Below are 14767 nucleotides of genomic sequence, written 5' to 3' on the forward strand. Positions count from 1 at the left end.
TGTTTTGTGACACTGGCTGCCAACCCTGAGATGTGTTAACACTCTCCCCTTCTCTACCCCAGGTTCCCTGTTTCCACGCCTCCAGTTTTCCTGTCCCTTCCTGCCTTCTCATCTTTGCTTTTCTGCTGCTGTGCCCATTAGTCTCCTATACATGAATTGAACTACAAAGCACCCTCCTCACATGTGTTATTTTTGGCCCTATTAAACAAACAAACAAACAAAAAAAACCAAGACCATTGCTGTAGAGTTTATTCCAATTCATCAAAACAACCCTATACAGACCAGTCTAACCTCAGCAGTGGCTTCAGGACTGAGTTAAAAGGGTGTTCAGGGGCCATACTCTCAGGGTGTCTCCAGTCTCTGTCAGAAGAAGAAGCCTGGTCTTCTTTCGTGTGTGTTTGCGAATTTGAATTTTGCTCTGTTTTTCTCCAGCTCTGTCCAGGACCCTCTATTGTGATCCCTGTCAGAGCAGTTTGTGGTGGTAACTGGGTACCATCTAGTTGTTCTGGGCTTAGTCTGGTGGAGGTTATGGTAGTTGAGGTTCATTAGTCCTTTGGACTAATCTTTCCCTTGTGTCTTTGATCTTCCTCACTTGCCTTTGTTCCAGCCGGGATGGGACAAGTAGATGTATCTTGGATGGCCACCTGCAGGCTTTTAAGACCCCAGGCGCTACTCACACAGTTGGATGTAGAACAATTTCTTTATAGACTGTTATGCCAATTGAACTAGATGTCCCCTGAGACCATGGTCCCCAGGCCTCAGCCCAGTAGCTGAATCATGATTTTCAAACAGAATCTTAGTTTATTCTCACTAAGGAACAATTAAATTTTAATTACTGCTATATAATACTAAAATCGTATGTAAAACCATGATGAATTTACCTCTTACAATAGATCCAGGCCCCTGATTATGACCATTTGTACCTTCAGTAATGAATTTCTATACTTTAAACATACAAATTTATGTTCTCTTTATGACTGTCAGGGATACACCAGTCTTATAGTTTTTTTTTTAATTCCTCATACAAAAACTTATACACATATTCTTATGTGATACTAGCTGCAATCCATATAATGTGATGGCACTCTCCCCCTTTCCACCGCGGTTTTCCTGGGTCCATCCAACCAGCTCCTGTCCCTTTCTGCCTTCTCATCCTGCCTATGGATAGGAGCCACCCAGTTAGTCTCGTGTATCTGCCAAAACTAAGAAGCACACTCTTCACAAGTGTTATTTTATGTTTTATATTCCAGTCTAATCTTTGTCTGAAGAGTTGGCTTCGGGAATGGTTTTAGTTCTGAGTTAACAGAGAGTCGAGGGGCCATGTCTTCAAGGGTTCCTCTAGTCTCAGTCAAATCATTAAGTCTAGCCTTTTTATGTGGATTTGAGTTTTGCACCACACTTTTTTCCTGCTCCTTCAGGGACTCTCTGTTGTGTTGCCTGTCAGGACGGTCATTGGTGGCTGCTGCGAACTATCTAGTCCTTCTGGTCTTAGGCTGATGGCCGGTCAAATAATTCTTAAGGGGAGAAAATAAAGAATTTGTTTCAAAGTAACTAAAGTAACTGCTGAAATGTCTGTGGATCACGGGGCAGCCATCCGCTGAGTTTCCTTGCTGTCTCTCACGTCTGCCTACTTTAAAGCCCGCTTAAGCATCCAGTGTCTACTGAGTGGCTGAGAAAAACCTGCAATTTAGCTGCTAAATAATTTGCGATTTCCCCCCCTAGAGACATTAAGAATATTGCAGAGAAGATAAGATAGAAGACCGCAGCGAATGAGCAATGACAGAAACGTGTAGTCTGCACTTATAAATCCCCATGCCAACTTGACCCAAAACTGCTGGCGAAAGAAAAATATCTAACACTGAAGGACGTCTAGCCAAGGAAATGTTGAAAACCGAAACTGCACACTCGTGCCGTTTGTTTAATTATCTCAACCAGCAGCCAAGCCTTGGAACCCATGTGAGTACTTTTACCTGATGCTCCCAGAGAGAAGTATATATCCTACGTGCATAACGTACATGACCTCTGCCTGTCCCACACAGACTCAAAACCCCATAAAGTTCAAACAAATTGCACTTTTATATAACAGATTCAGTTCTAATTTAGGTTAAAAAGACATTCTCTCTTATTAGTAGAGCCTGGTCCTAAGAAGAAAGCAAGGAACGATGCTATTTTCCCCAGTTATTTCAATGACCAAGATAGCAATTGTGTTATACAAAATGGGGTGGCAAGGTGGGGAGGGGGGTCATTTCCTCTCATCTTATTAATTATTTCTTCCTAAGGCTGCTGGGTTCCGAAGCATTTTTTTTTTTTTTTTTAAGACTGCTGTGTTCTGAAGCCTAGCAGACCGCTAGTTAAAGGGCAGCTATTCTGCGGTCCACTGAAAGGTGAGGGAAGCAGGGCATGGGAAATTCACTTTCAGACACATTTTGTCTCTGCCACTTATGAGGGTAGAAGGGGGACAGGACAAAAGGTCAAAACCCGACATGGCTCTGGCCCCGTGCAGTGCATACCCCAAAGCTTAATTCTAGGAATGCCTTTTTTTTTTTTTTTTTTTTGCAACAATAAAGAAAACTGTTTAAAGCTATTAGAATCCTGAAAAGGACAACTGGTTAATTAAAAATATTTTCAAATTGCTGAAAAATAGTGTTGGTTAAAAGAATACATTCTTTCTTAGCTCATGAAGTGAAACTTGCAAGGTGAAGCTGGAGGTTATAAAGCCGAGGGTCCCATGTGTTATATTTTAAAGTTACAATGAATTATAAAGCTCTTACCCTTGAACTCAAGCTTTTCTCTGCCAGACTGCTGCTGTGAGCTCTGTAGAAAACATGTGCAATAAGGGTATAGTATAGAGGTTTCTCAGTAAGATGTGAAGAACAATCATTAATAAGAGATCCAAGAAAAGCTCGTAAGAAAGCCAGAAAAATCTTATTAAACTTAACCAACTTAAGAGCAGGGAATGCTGGACTGAAATTCAAAATCCTCAAGCCGAAACACTCACCAGACACTAATGATGTTCACTTAAGAGTTTAAAACTTGGGGGCTAGGAGGCTAGGGGAAAGGAGGTAACAAATAAATAAATAAAGATAAAAATAATCAATGTAAGTTGGAGCTCAATCTAGGATTTAACTCTATGTGTTAGAGGGCGAAACTCTTAATAATTAAATAATAAATTTAAATGAATTTCTTCTAGGGACTGCTTTGCAATGAAGTCATTTTTTTTCTGGAAGCCTATATGGCAGGCCACAGCTGACAACTAAAAAACAAAGTTGCAGACTGTTACCTAAAAAACCCAGACTACTCAGTGTTGGCCGGAACCAAAACGGATGATCTGAGTCTGGCCTCCCATTATGAACCAAACCAAACCCACTGCCATGGAGTCAACTCGGACTCACACAGACCCCACACGGTTTCCGAGGCTGCAAATCCCTACAGAAGCAGACTGCCACGTCTTTCTCCCTTGGAGCTGCTGGTGCTTTCGAACTGCTGACCTTTCGGACGGTAGTAAATTCTTTTAACCACTGCGTCACTATGGCTTTCTGCTCCCCATTATAGATAACTGGAAACTAAGACCCAGAGTCATCAACCAGGTTTCTGCATAAACTTCTAAAGTGCAGAGGAAACGTCTGCTCCTGATCTTATTCACTGAGCTCTGTCACCTTGTTCCGGTCCAGGGCTAGAAGGTTCCTCCTCCCTGAACTCCCTCTCCCTTCCACTCGGAACACACTCCCTTCCTTAAAGGGACTTTCGATGCCACGTCAAGAAGTATGGGGAGACCACGGAAGATTTCTGAGCAGAGGAGTGACATAATGAAAGCAGTGTTTTCGGAACGGGGAGGTGGGCAGGCCCGAGTGACCACAACGCAAACAGGGTCAGAAGGAATGAATGTGCTGACTGTCCATCTTTGCTTCTTACTAGACACAACAGTGCTTAGAAACAGTCAATTACTGACATTCCTGGAGAAAGCCTCATGCTTGAATCTCAAACTATTTGGTAGCTATCAGAGCCTTACACAATTCAAATGGGGAGAAACTGATTTAAGTAAACCAACCAACTTGGCAAATTCAGAGAACAAGGCATCAGATCTGTTCTGGGTATCTTCCTGCTTTATATCTAAGTTTAAGTTATGAGCAAAGAAAACCTAGGTTCTTATTCAGGGATTTCTGGTGCATCCACAAGTTTCATAATCTACTGAATGCTTATAAAAATCACTTAAACTCGATTTGCAAATACCTGGAGGTAGCCAGGGCTGCTCAAAAAGAAAGGCCTGTTCCCAGGCTGCCTCCCTCCCTCCCTCCCTCTGCCGCAGGCAGCCTCCCGGCCCCTCCCCGTCTTACTCAAAGCAAAGGGGTTGAGGAAACCCAATACAAAAAAGGCTCGGGACTCAGGAGCTGTGGTAGTGGGCTGGGCCTCTACTTGTTCTTCCCTTCTTCACCAACGAGGCTATGATTTATTTAAGTCTGAAATGAATGCCTTTGGGGCAATGAAATTTAAAGGTCAGGGGTAGGCATCCCCGAAAGAGAACCAAGATCTTTTAAACCTTCTCCCACTGTTTGGGAAATAACTTACTACATTAGACCAGTGGTTCCTGATTTTCATTATTAAATTATTACTTTATCATAAAATAGAGTTCTGCATGCAAAGGACTTGACTTGTGTTCAACCATTTAGTCAATTCATTCAACAATTAATTTCTGAGTCTACTAAACGCTAGGTACCTTACCTGGTACTGGTGAGACACAGCAAGACAAAAAATGGTCTAAAGGTTTCGGGAAATGTCAATGAATCAAGATATTAGAACTATGTAATTACTGTGTATAAAGTCGTTAGATACAATACATTCTTTATGATGATTACACAACATTAGGAATCTAGTGTTTCCGGAGGGCAATCTTCTTTGACTAACCACAGGTTATAGTACTTCAAAGATCTAATGAGATAAACCCAATAGGCCCAATGCCCTGCAACTCCTCCACTGGCTCCTCCAGACAAAGGAGACTACTCCCCAGGCTCTCCTTACACTTGATGCCACTTCCTGTCTCCTCCAGGCCTCCTATCCCTGTAGTCAGACACTTAGACTCCTGCTCATTTTCTAAAGATCCTTCTCAGCTCCCACGCCGCTTTCCCTAAGCTCTTCTGTGACTCCAGCTCTCTCACTGGGGCTTACATACCCTCTGAACCCTGACGTGGGCGCTCCGAGAGTGTGGACATTTTTGCCCAGAACACCCCTCTCCTACCAGACTAGAGACTGTTTGACAGCAGTGACCAACCTAACATCATGAAGTTTTAAAAACGTTCCTGCTTTGCGCATGTTTCACAAAAGAAGATGTGTCCTGAGAGTTATTCTTTGTAATCATTCATTCATTCAACAAATATTATTGAGCTCCTGAATATGCTCCCAGTCACTAGGCTATATTTCAAACTACAAAATACTAAGCTTTCAATTGAATATCTGGTTTGTGTTTTTTTTTTTTTTAAAAAAAGAAGATATAATTTTGTAGTCAATTTGGCTAAGAAACACACACACAAGAAGTACAGCAATTAAAATTCTATAAATGTTAAGTTCTACAAATTCTTTTAAATTATAACTAACAGTCCACTTTAAAAAGTTTAGAAAGAAGGCACAGAAGATAATAAGTGCCTTTTTCCTGGAATTAGAGAAGCAGCTGATCCATAACAATGTTTTTTAACCAAAAAGAAAAGGGGAAAACCTGAATCATTTCTTTTTTCTTTCTTCACTCTCAAATATCTTATAAACAACTAGCAATAATATGAAAAGGGGGTAATTACAGAATATACTTACTTCATTCCAGAAATGTTATATTAATTAGTCTTATAAAATAAAGAAGGTATTGTTTACCAACATTTATTATTAAGGTAAAAGATGACCCAGAGTCATATTCTTAAATGCATTACAGATTGTGCAGTGCAACCATGAGCATAGCACACTCTAAAATATGTTCATTTATAATATAAAGGTGAGGTCTCTAATAAAATAAGCCCTCATCAGTCTGACTGCCAAACTGACTTACTTGGCAGGCAAGCTTGGAACTTTTAAAATTTTACAAACATTATCCCTTTTAAAAAAGTTAATTTTGACTAAAGAATGTAAAAATAAACCTTGGCTCCAGTGAAATCAAGATTAAACTTTACCAGACTTCTTCTAAAATTAGCTATCATAATCAGATTATCAAATTAGTATAAAGTATAAAGGCTCTAAGGCTTTAGGGCTAGAGAGGCCCACTTACACTTAACAACCTCTTCTTCTCTTCCAGAAGACAAATGAGTGACCGTCTTTTCCACTTGTTCTCCCTACAGGTCAGTGGGGTGAAGTGTGACAATTTATAAACAAGGATAAAAAGCAAGGTATCGTGTATTTATTCAAACCAGGACTCAGGAATAGCATCATTTGTGAAACAACACTAAGATTAAGTATAAGCAAAAGAGAAAAAAAAGAAAGAAATTAAGAAAAGAAAATGAAAGAAACAAAAATAGAAAAAGAGAAGGGAGACTAATATTTGAGGCCAGGCACTGAGATAGGTACAAGGCAGCTATTATTACTCCCATTTTTACATAGAAAGAAGCTAGAGCTGAGAGAGACTAAATAATTTACCTAAGATCACAAAGCTAGAAAATGACAGAAAACCAAAAAACCCATTGCTGTTGATTCAATTCTGACTCACAGGGACCTTATTGGACGCAGGAGAACTGCCCCATAGGTTCCAATGCCGTAAATCTTAACTGAAGCAGACTGCCACATCTTCCTCCTGTGTAGTCGCTGGTGGGTTTGAATTGCCAGCCCTTCAGTTAGCAGCAGATCGTTCAATCACTGTGCCACCAAAACCCAAAAACCAAACTCGTTCCTCAAGTTGATTTTGACTCATAGTGACCCCACAGGTTCCCTAAATGGCAGAACCAGGATTCAAATACAGTGCATCTCTCCCAAAGCCCATGATCTTACTACTTAATGTTGCACAGAGGGGAAAGACAATGGGATTGAGAAGAGAAAAATAAAAGTTGTAATATAGCACATTGCTGCTAGAGGTTAGGTTCTAGAGGCTCCTGTACTTCTCTACACTTGATTTAGACCATACGCCTCAACATAAAAAAAAAAAAAATCTGCACAACTAAGCAACATCATGACAAATGGAGAAAACACTGAAGTTGTCAAGGATTTCACTGTATTTGGATCAACAATCAATGCCCATGGAAACAGCAGTCAAGAAGTCAAATGACATATTGCATTGGGCAAATCTGCTGCAAAAGACCTCTTCAAAATGTCAAAAAGCAAAGATGTCATTTTGAGGACTAAAGTGCACCTGACCCAAGCCATGGTCTTTCCATCACCTCATATTATGTGAAAGCTGAACAATGAAAAAGGAAGGTCTAAAGAGAATCGACATGCTTGAACTGTGCTGTTGGCGAGGGATACTGAATATACCGTGTACTACCAGAAGAACAAACAAAACTGTCTTGGAAGAAGCACAGCCAGAAAGCTCCTCAGAAGCAAAGATGGCAAGACTTTGTCTAGCTTACTTTGGACATGTTATTAGGAGGGACCAAACCCCTGCAGGAGGACATCAAGCTTGGTAAAGCAAAGGTCAGTGAAAAACAGGAAGACTCTCAATGAATTGACACAGTGGCTGCAACAATGGGCTCAAACATACCTACTATTCATTGTGAGGATGGTGCAGGACTAGGCAATGTTTCGTTCTGTTGTACATAGTGTCACTATGAGTCAGAGCTGACTAGATGGCACCTAACAACAACACTTTTTTTACATCCATATGTTAGATCTGGAAACACTGGTGGCGTAGGAGTTAAGAGCTACAGCTGCTAACCAAAAGGTTGGCAGTTCAAATCTACCAGGCGCTCCTTGGAAACTCTATGGTGCAGTTCTACTCTGTCCTATAGGGTCACTATGAGTCGGAATTGACTCAGTGGCAATGGTTTTTTTTTTTTTTTTTAATGTTAGATCTACTTACAAAAAGCTGAGGCAACTACAAATTACATAAGCTGATACTTTTGCCTCCAGATTGATTTAAATAATGATATGGCAGTGGCCTTTTGTGGGACGTGACTGTGACTTCTAGAAGATGCTATAGAGTGCTGACTACTTGCTACACAATCTTTTCTAATATATGGCTTGAGATCTTCAGATTTTTGAAGAAAAGGAATTTATCTCTCTCATTTCTTTGTTATATATTAAATAAAATGCAAGCAATCAAACGCCAGTTAACTGGAATTATGTTGTCAAAAACAGGCATTCACTGTCAAATATTACTGTTTTTCTACATCAGATGAGTTTCACTTGCTGCCATGGAGGGTGAAAGGGATCTTAGTTGCTTTAACAGAGTCAAGAAAATTAAAAACAGAGCCCTGCCCGATACAACTTTGGGCTATGATGGAAATTCTCTATATCCGTGCTGTCCAAAATGGTAGCCACTAGCCACATGTGGCAATTAAGCACTTGAAATGTGGCTAGTGTGACTGAAGAACTGAATTTTTAATTGTATTGAACTTTATTGAACAGTGCAGGCCTAAAGAATGTAGTTTAACCTTTGCTTCTTGAGAAAAACACCTGGTCACCATTTCTAGACAGGTAATGATTCATATCAAGAAATAAAGATGAATGATTACTTAGGTATTAGCCACTTTTCCATAATGAGAGAGGAAAAGATGGGGAAATGAACTTGTAAAACTGTATGGTCTGGTTCCTTTCTGTATTAATGTATAAACCTGGCATATGCCTCTGCCAAAGCACTGGCATCTAGCTTCTGTGAGCCTGAGAATACAGTAGTTAGTAAATATCTGTCAATTAAAGAAGACAATCTACTTGTAGTCAGTTCATGAGTCTACCTTACCTCCACATCTTTGAAGTCAGGGACCATGCCTGCAGTGTTCGCCTCAAATTCCAGCACCTAACACTTAGTAATTACTCATTAAATACTTGTTAAATAAAAGAATAACTAATCTTGACTTTCTCCATTCATTGCTCCACCATCTTAGAAAAGCACTGGGGTTGAGTCTGGTGATTTGTGCCATTGGGATCTGTGCCACTGCCCAGCTTCATGCCATGATGCTGATGAAGTGTTTGGAGTGGTTTTTGGTACAAATTTCCTGGCTGAATAAAATAACGCAATTGCCAAGTCTAAGCAAAGGTGAAAGGGTGGATCATCGTTGGCCAGGTGCAGCAAAGTAAGGCACTTTGGGAAATGATGCTTAAAACTACGGTTTTACCACTGGATGTTAACGATACAACATACGCACAAGAACAAGACTTCAAGTTCTTTTAACATGAGACAAGAATTTTAATTTCTAACTTTTTAAGAAAGAAAGGCCCCTTCATAGAAAATAACTAATGCCCTAAGGGGAATCAAAAAGAAAACCTCTGAGAAAAGTGAGTCAGAAATTGGAAAACTAATAAAGAACTGAAGGAGAAAGGAAATATGGGTTACAAAAATTATACAGTCACCATGTATGGGGAGGCAAGGGCAATGTTTGGTTAACCTTTAAGAGGCTGAGCTAATGCTGGGGTTCTATGGTCCTCTCTGTGCCAAGCCTTCTTAACTCTCTTTAGCTCTAATTCCTCCAGTGCCACAGGAAATATTCAAAGGGACCATCTGTCTATGAAGTCACCTTCAGAGAAATAAAAATGCATTTGGCAGATACCCAAAAATATCACAGGTTCCCTATCATGATAATGAGCCTATGGCACTGCCAAGTATCATTTATGGCACTCTCTGTTACAATCAAGAATATTGCTTTGCAACACCAAATTAAAATGCAAGTAGAGTTTGGATTAGAAATCTTGAATGCTATTTTTGGATTCAGAACTCCTTATTAATTGTGCAATAATATCATTACCCTTTCACTTTAATATGGCAATAAGAAGATCCCAAATGAATTCAACACTTGTTTCAACCAGCACACATGGAATATGACTGGCTCCCGGGAGGCCAGAGCAGATCGTTGACATGTAGCCTTTTAGACAACTGGACTGGGTTCGGGATAAATAATTAGGAAGAGCTAACCGTTGTGGCCACCTAAATGAAACCCTCCACTCCAGCAATCTTGTTCTCTATAACCTTTCCTAAATATGCTTTTATTTTTGGATATCTTCCCCTTACAACCTTCCCCGCTCCAACCACCTTCCATGTTCTGCCTCCTCCAGCTCCTTTATTAATTCCTAGATATCCTTCAAGGGTGTCTCAAGCTCTATCTTCTCAACCAGACTATCCCTAACCTTGTTAACTTATAGGGGTGCTTTCTACCTCTCAGCTCCTACAGTTCTTTACTATTCCTGAAATTCCAGGATGGAATCCAGCCAAAAAAAGAAAATTTTAGATATATTATTTACATTTATAAACACACACACACGTATATCACATTTTTTTTTAACTCCCCAGGTGATTCTGATGGTCAGCTAGGTTTAGAATTCACGTGTATACGCCTCGTCTCACAGTAGGAAGAGACTACTTTCTGCCTTTTTAAAAAAATTCCTTCATGTTCTTAATTAATTGTGTTAATTTATGGCTAAGCATTGAGTATGACGATAGAAATCTATGAATGAAAAAGCCTAAAGCTTTAAAATAGAATCTATTTAAGCTACTCAATATTTGGTGACAAGTGGATTTAAAACAGGGTATATTAAATGTGATCCTTGCAATGATCTTAATTTTATCAATCAGGAGATTAATATAAAAGCTTTATAAATACAGCAAAATACCAACCATCTGTGGTAGAGGTGCAAACAGTAATAACAATTGGAAGCACTTAGGATCTTCCATCTGTATACAATTTTACTGTAAGGTCGTGAACCTTTAAAATATCCTTTAAAGTGATGTGAACATAATATACCTCTACCAAATCAAGAATACATCTTAAACATTACTGAATAATACTTTATTAAGTACTTAAGATTATCAATAAAAAAAAAAAAAGAACTCCAAAAAAAAAGCAACATATTATAAATCACAAAAAAAAACCCGTTGCCATCGAGTCAATTTCTACTCATAGGGATACTACAGGACAGAGTAGAACTGCCCCATAGGGTTTCCAAGGAGCAGGTTGGTGGATTCCAATTGCCAACCTTTTGGTAAGCAGCCATACCTCTTAATCACTGCGCTACCAGGGCTCCATAAATCACAAAAGGAAACTAAAAAGGTTTAGAGAGTTAACCTTTCTGGCAGAGATCAGCCTCTAGAACCTTTGTTCCAATAAGTTTCCTAAAAGAGTTGGGTGGAGTAACTAATAAAAGGCAGTAAAGCACATAAAACATCCTCATTCTCAGAGTTTCTTGATGAGGTCATGCTGCCTAGTCTATCCCACACTGCCCTATTTTCCCTTACACAGAAGCTATGTTTAAGTCCACATTTGCTTCTGTGGACATTTTATTGGTTGGGGAGAGACACAGCACCTGGCTGTGTACCTTGCCCATAGCACAACTGTGCAAACAAAAACACGCTGGGCTGAATATAAACGGTTCGGTATTCATTCTAACACCTGCCAGTATTGTTCTCAATGCAATTATCTCATATTATTACCCAGCATCCTCATTTTTTCAAGAAAGCTCAAGGGACTTCACTGCTGCCCACTGGAAGCTCCATGGGTTCACCTCTGCTTACTGAGTGCCCCTTCCTGTCATCCCCATCTTAGTGAACGGCATTACCATCTACCCACCCAGAAGCTCAAGCCAGGAAATGGAAAATCAGTCACAATTTTTCCTCCCTTTCCCCTACATCCAATTATTCACCAAATCCAAAAGGTTCTACCTCCTAAATCTCTCTAGAATGAAAATTATTTCTAAATTCTGACTCAAGTCACCATCATCTCTCACATTAGTTGAGCAATACACCTTCTAATGGTCTTCCTATCTATAACAATCCTGACCCAGTTCAATCTACTGTCCACAATACAGACCACAGATCTTTCTAAGATGCAAATCTGATTGTGCTTCTTTTCTGCTTAAAAATCTATCATGGCTCCCCACTGCCCTAGAGTTCTCTGGTTTCTAATGCCCCTCAGAACCTGGTACCTCTCCTCTGCTACTACTTTCTCCTCCTGGGTCGAGTCATCTGAACTATGCTGGAATTGGGCTCACGCTACCTTCTTTGCACAAACTGTTTCCACTATCTGCAAGGTACTCCTCCTCCAGTCTCTCTCCATTTGTACCTTTGATTCATCTTCAGCCCTGCCTGCTCCTCCTTGGTAGCACTTATCATGATACTGTAGCCGCCTGCTGGGTTTCAGGGCTCCCTTCCTACTAGCTTACATGAAGACAAGGGAAGAGTTTTGTTGAGAATTAAATCTTCAGTGTCTGGTACATATAGATATTCAGTAAATACTGTTGATTAAATAAGCAAATAAATGTAGAAAACTGGAAAGTAATTCTTCAGATGCACATTTCATAATAAAGTATGTAAATATACATAACTGGCCACATTCCATTCCTTAGTAGGCATCTTTGAAAGATATTCTTGAGATAAGGTTCTAGGATATGAAAAATTTCTCTCACAATGTTCCACTTTCTTCTACAACTTTTCTTGAGGACAAATATGGAATTTGTATTAGTTTGTCTTTTACTGCTATTCTATTTAAAGTCATACATAAGGCTCATTCCTTTGAACTGATGTCACTGAGAAATGCCAAGTTGAAGCCCTGAAAAACTGTACACAGCCTGCCATGTTGCCAGTACCGGTTCCATGTCCATAGTTTTAATACTTTGTGAAGTTTTTTAAAGGAGATACTAGCTTCAAAATGTGAAACTATCCATCTTACCTCACGCTCTGCAATCACATAACTTATGATTCAAAAGCATTTATCTTTATGATCATATAATTTTAAAATCAACCTTCTAATTCAAAATGGAAAGAGTCTAAAGCTGACCGACCTGCTAGGAAATGGTTTTGGTGAAGGTTCTTATCATAATTCTATAACTAAAAGGCTCTCAAACCCTCTATGGAAAATGCATTGAAAAGCTGTAGAAACACACTGCAAAGGAGTTCATATTCTCTCTCTCTCTAAAAGACCACCTCCAGATCATCTCAACAACATCTAACACCTGACAAAGGTGAAAAGTATTTATCACTTAACTACTTTCTGGATCTGACTCTTCAATTAAAAGTGAATGTGCTAACTTATACACCAATGTACACTGCAGCACTTTTCACAGCAGCCAAAAGATGGAAACAACCGAAATGTCCAAATATTGTATAATTCCACTTGTACAAAAAAAAGCACCCCCCCCGCCAAAAAAAAAAAACCCATTGCTGTCAAGTCAATTCTGATTTCATAGCGACCCTACTGGACACAATTGAACTGCCCCAGAGGGTTTCCAAGGAGTAGCTGGTAGATTTGAACTGCCAACCTTTTGGTTAGCAGCCAAACGCTTAACTACTGCGCCACCAGGGCTCCACCTTGACCACTAGAGACCAAAATTTATTAGTGGATGCCAAGGGTGGGAGAGGAAAGGAGGAGCCACTGTTTAGGATATACCAGGTTTCTGCTGATGGTGGTGGAAAAATGTGGAAACATAGTGGTGATAGTTGCACAACACGAACATAACCAATGTCACTGAACTGTACGTGTCAAAAATGCTGAATTGGTAAATGTTTGTTATAGATACTTTTACCACAATAATGCAATTTTTTAAAAAGTAGTGAATGTGCCACGTGCTTACAATGGAATACCACTCAGCAACAAAAAGGAAAACTAATACAACAATTAGATGAATCTCAGACACGTTATGCTGGGTAAGAACTGTCAGACACAGAGTATACACTGTCTCATTTATCAGACGTTCTAGAGCAGGCAAAACAAATTGATGATGACAGCACTCAGATCAGGATTGCTTCTGGTAAGGGGCAAGGGGATGATTGAGAAGGGCCATGAACGGACTTCTGGGGTGACAGGAATGTTCTACATCATGACAGGGTATGGATTAAACTAGTGTATGCATTTGTCAAAACTGATCAAACTGGACAACACCTAAGATCTGTGCATTTCCCTGTATGTAAATCGTACCCCAATCTAAAAAAGAGAATGCGCTCTTCTAGCTCAGTGACAATTTTTTTTTTAATTTATTACCTAAAAAAGTAAAATACTACTTGGTCTCTACAAAGTACTTAGTGTTTTGTAGAAGGTATTATCGTTGCTTATCTGTGGTGTGCACCATTTAACTTACCCAGGGGAAAAATACCCGAAAATCCCACAGAGGATTATGGACTGGGGTGGAGGTGAGGACTGACAATAATGTGGATTTTTTCTAGTAGTTTTCCATCTACCACATTTGAAAATGTTTCACAAAAAAATATTTTTAAGTCCTTTGCTACACACTTTCAGGTTTCATCAGTTACGAAAGGACTAGTTGGTTATGTTTGATCTTAACATATTACACAGTCACCCAACCACATGAATAGAAATCGGGAGTAAAGCCATAAGGAAGCAGAAAGAAGCAACCGGTTTTATGTTTCTTTGTCCTAAAGGCTGATCACTAGGAATAGCTGCCTCATCACAAATGTACCTCCCATGAAAGGTGAAAGAAATCGCTGACAGTAAAACCTTTTAATGAACTTTACAACTCACGTTGTAGGAGGGACCCCTAACCAGCCTGCAGAGAGGGCGAAGGAAAAGGGAGAACATAACTAAAAAGCCAGTGGATGAACAAATAAAATAGTCTTTCATGTGCATTTTAATAGGCTCCCCACAATCTCTCAAGTTCTGCATTTTCCTTTCCTTGGCACGTTTTTCTTTCCTCCTTTTGGAGAAAT

General features: G+C 39.7%; 1 protein-coding gene across 19 annotated transcripts in view; it reads right to left on the reverse strand.

Moving 5' to 3' along the window:
- Positions 1–14767, reverse strand: part of DISP1 (dispatched RND transporter family member 1) — a 210291-nt gene that overhangs the window by 48031 nt on the left and 147493 nt on the right. The gene's annotated exons all lie outside the window — the stretch shown is intronic.

The sequence above is a fragment of the Loxodonta africana genome, chromosome 25 (assembly GCF_030014295.1).
Source record: "Loxodonta africana isolate mLoxAfr1 chromosome 25, mLoxAfr1.hap2, whole genome shotgun sequence".
Lineage (NCBI taxonomy): Eukaryota > Metazoa > Chordata > Mammalia > Proboscidea > Elephantidae > Loxodonta > Loxodonta africana.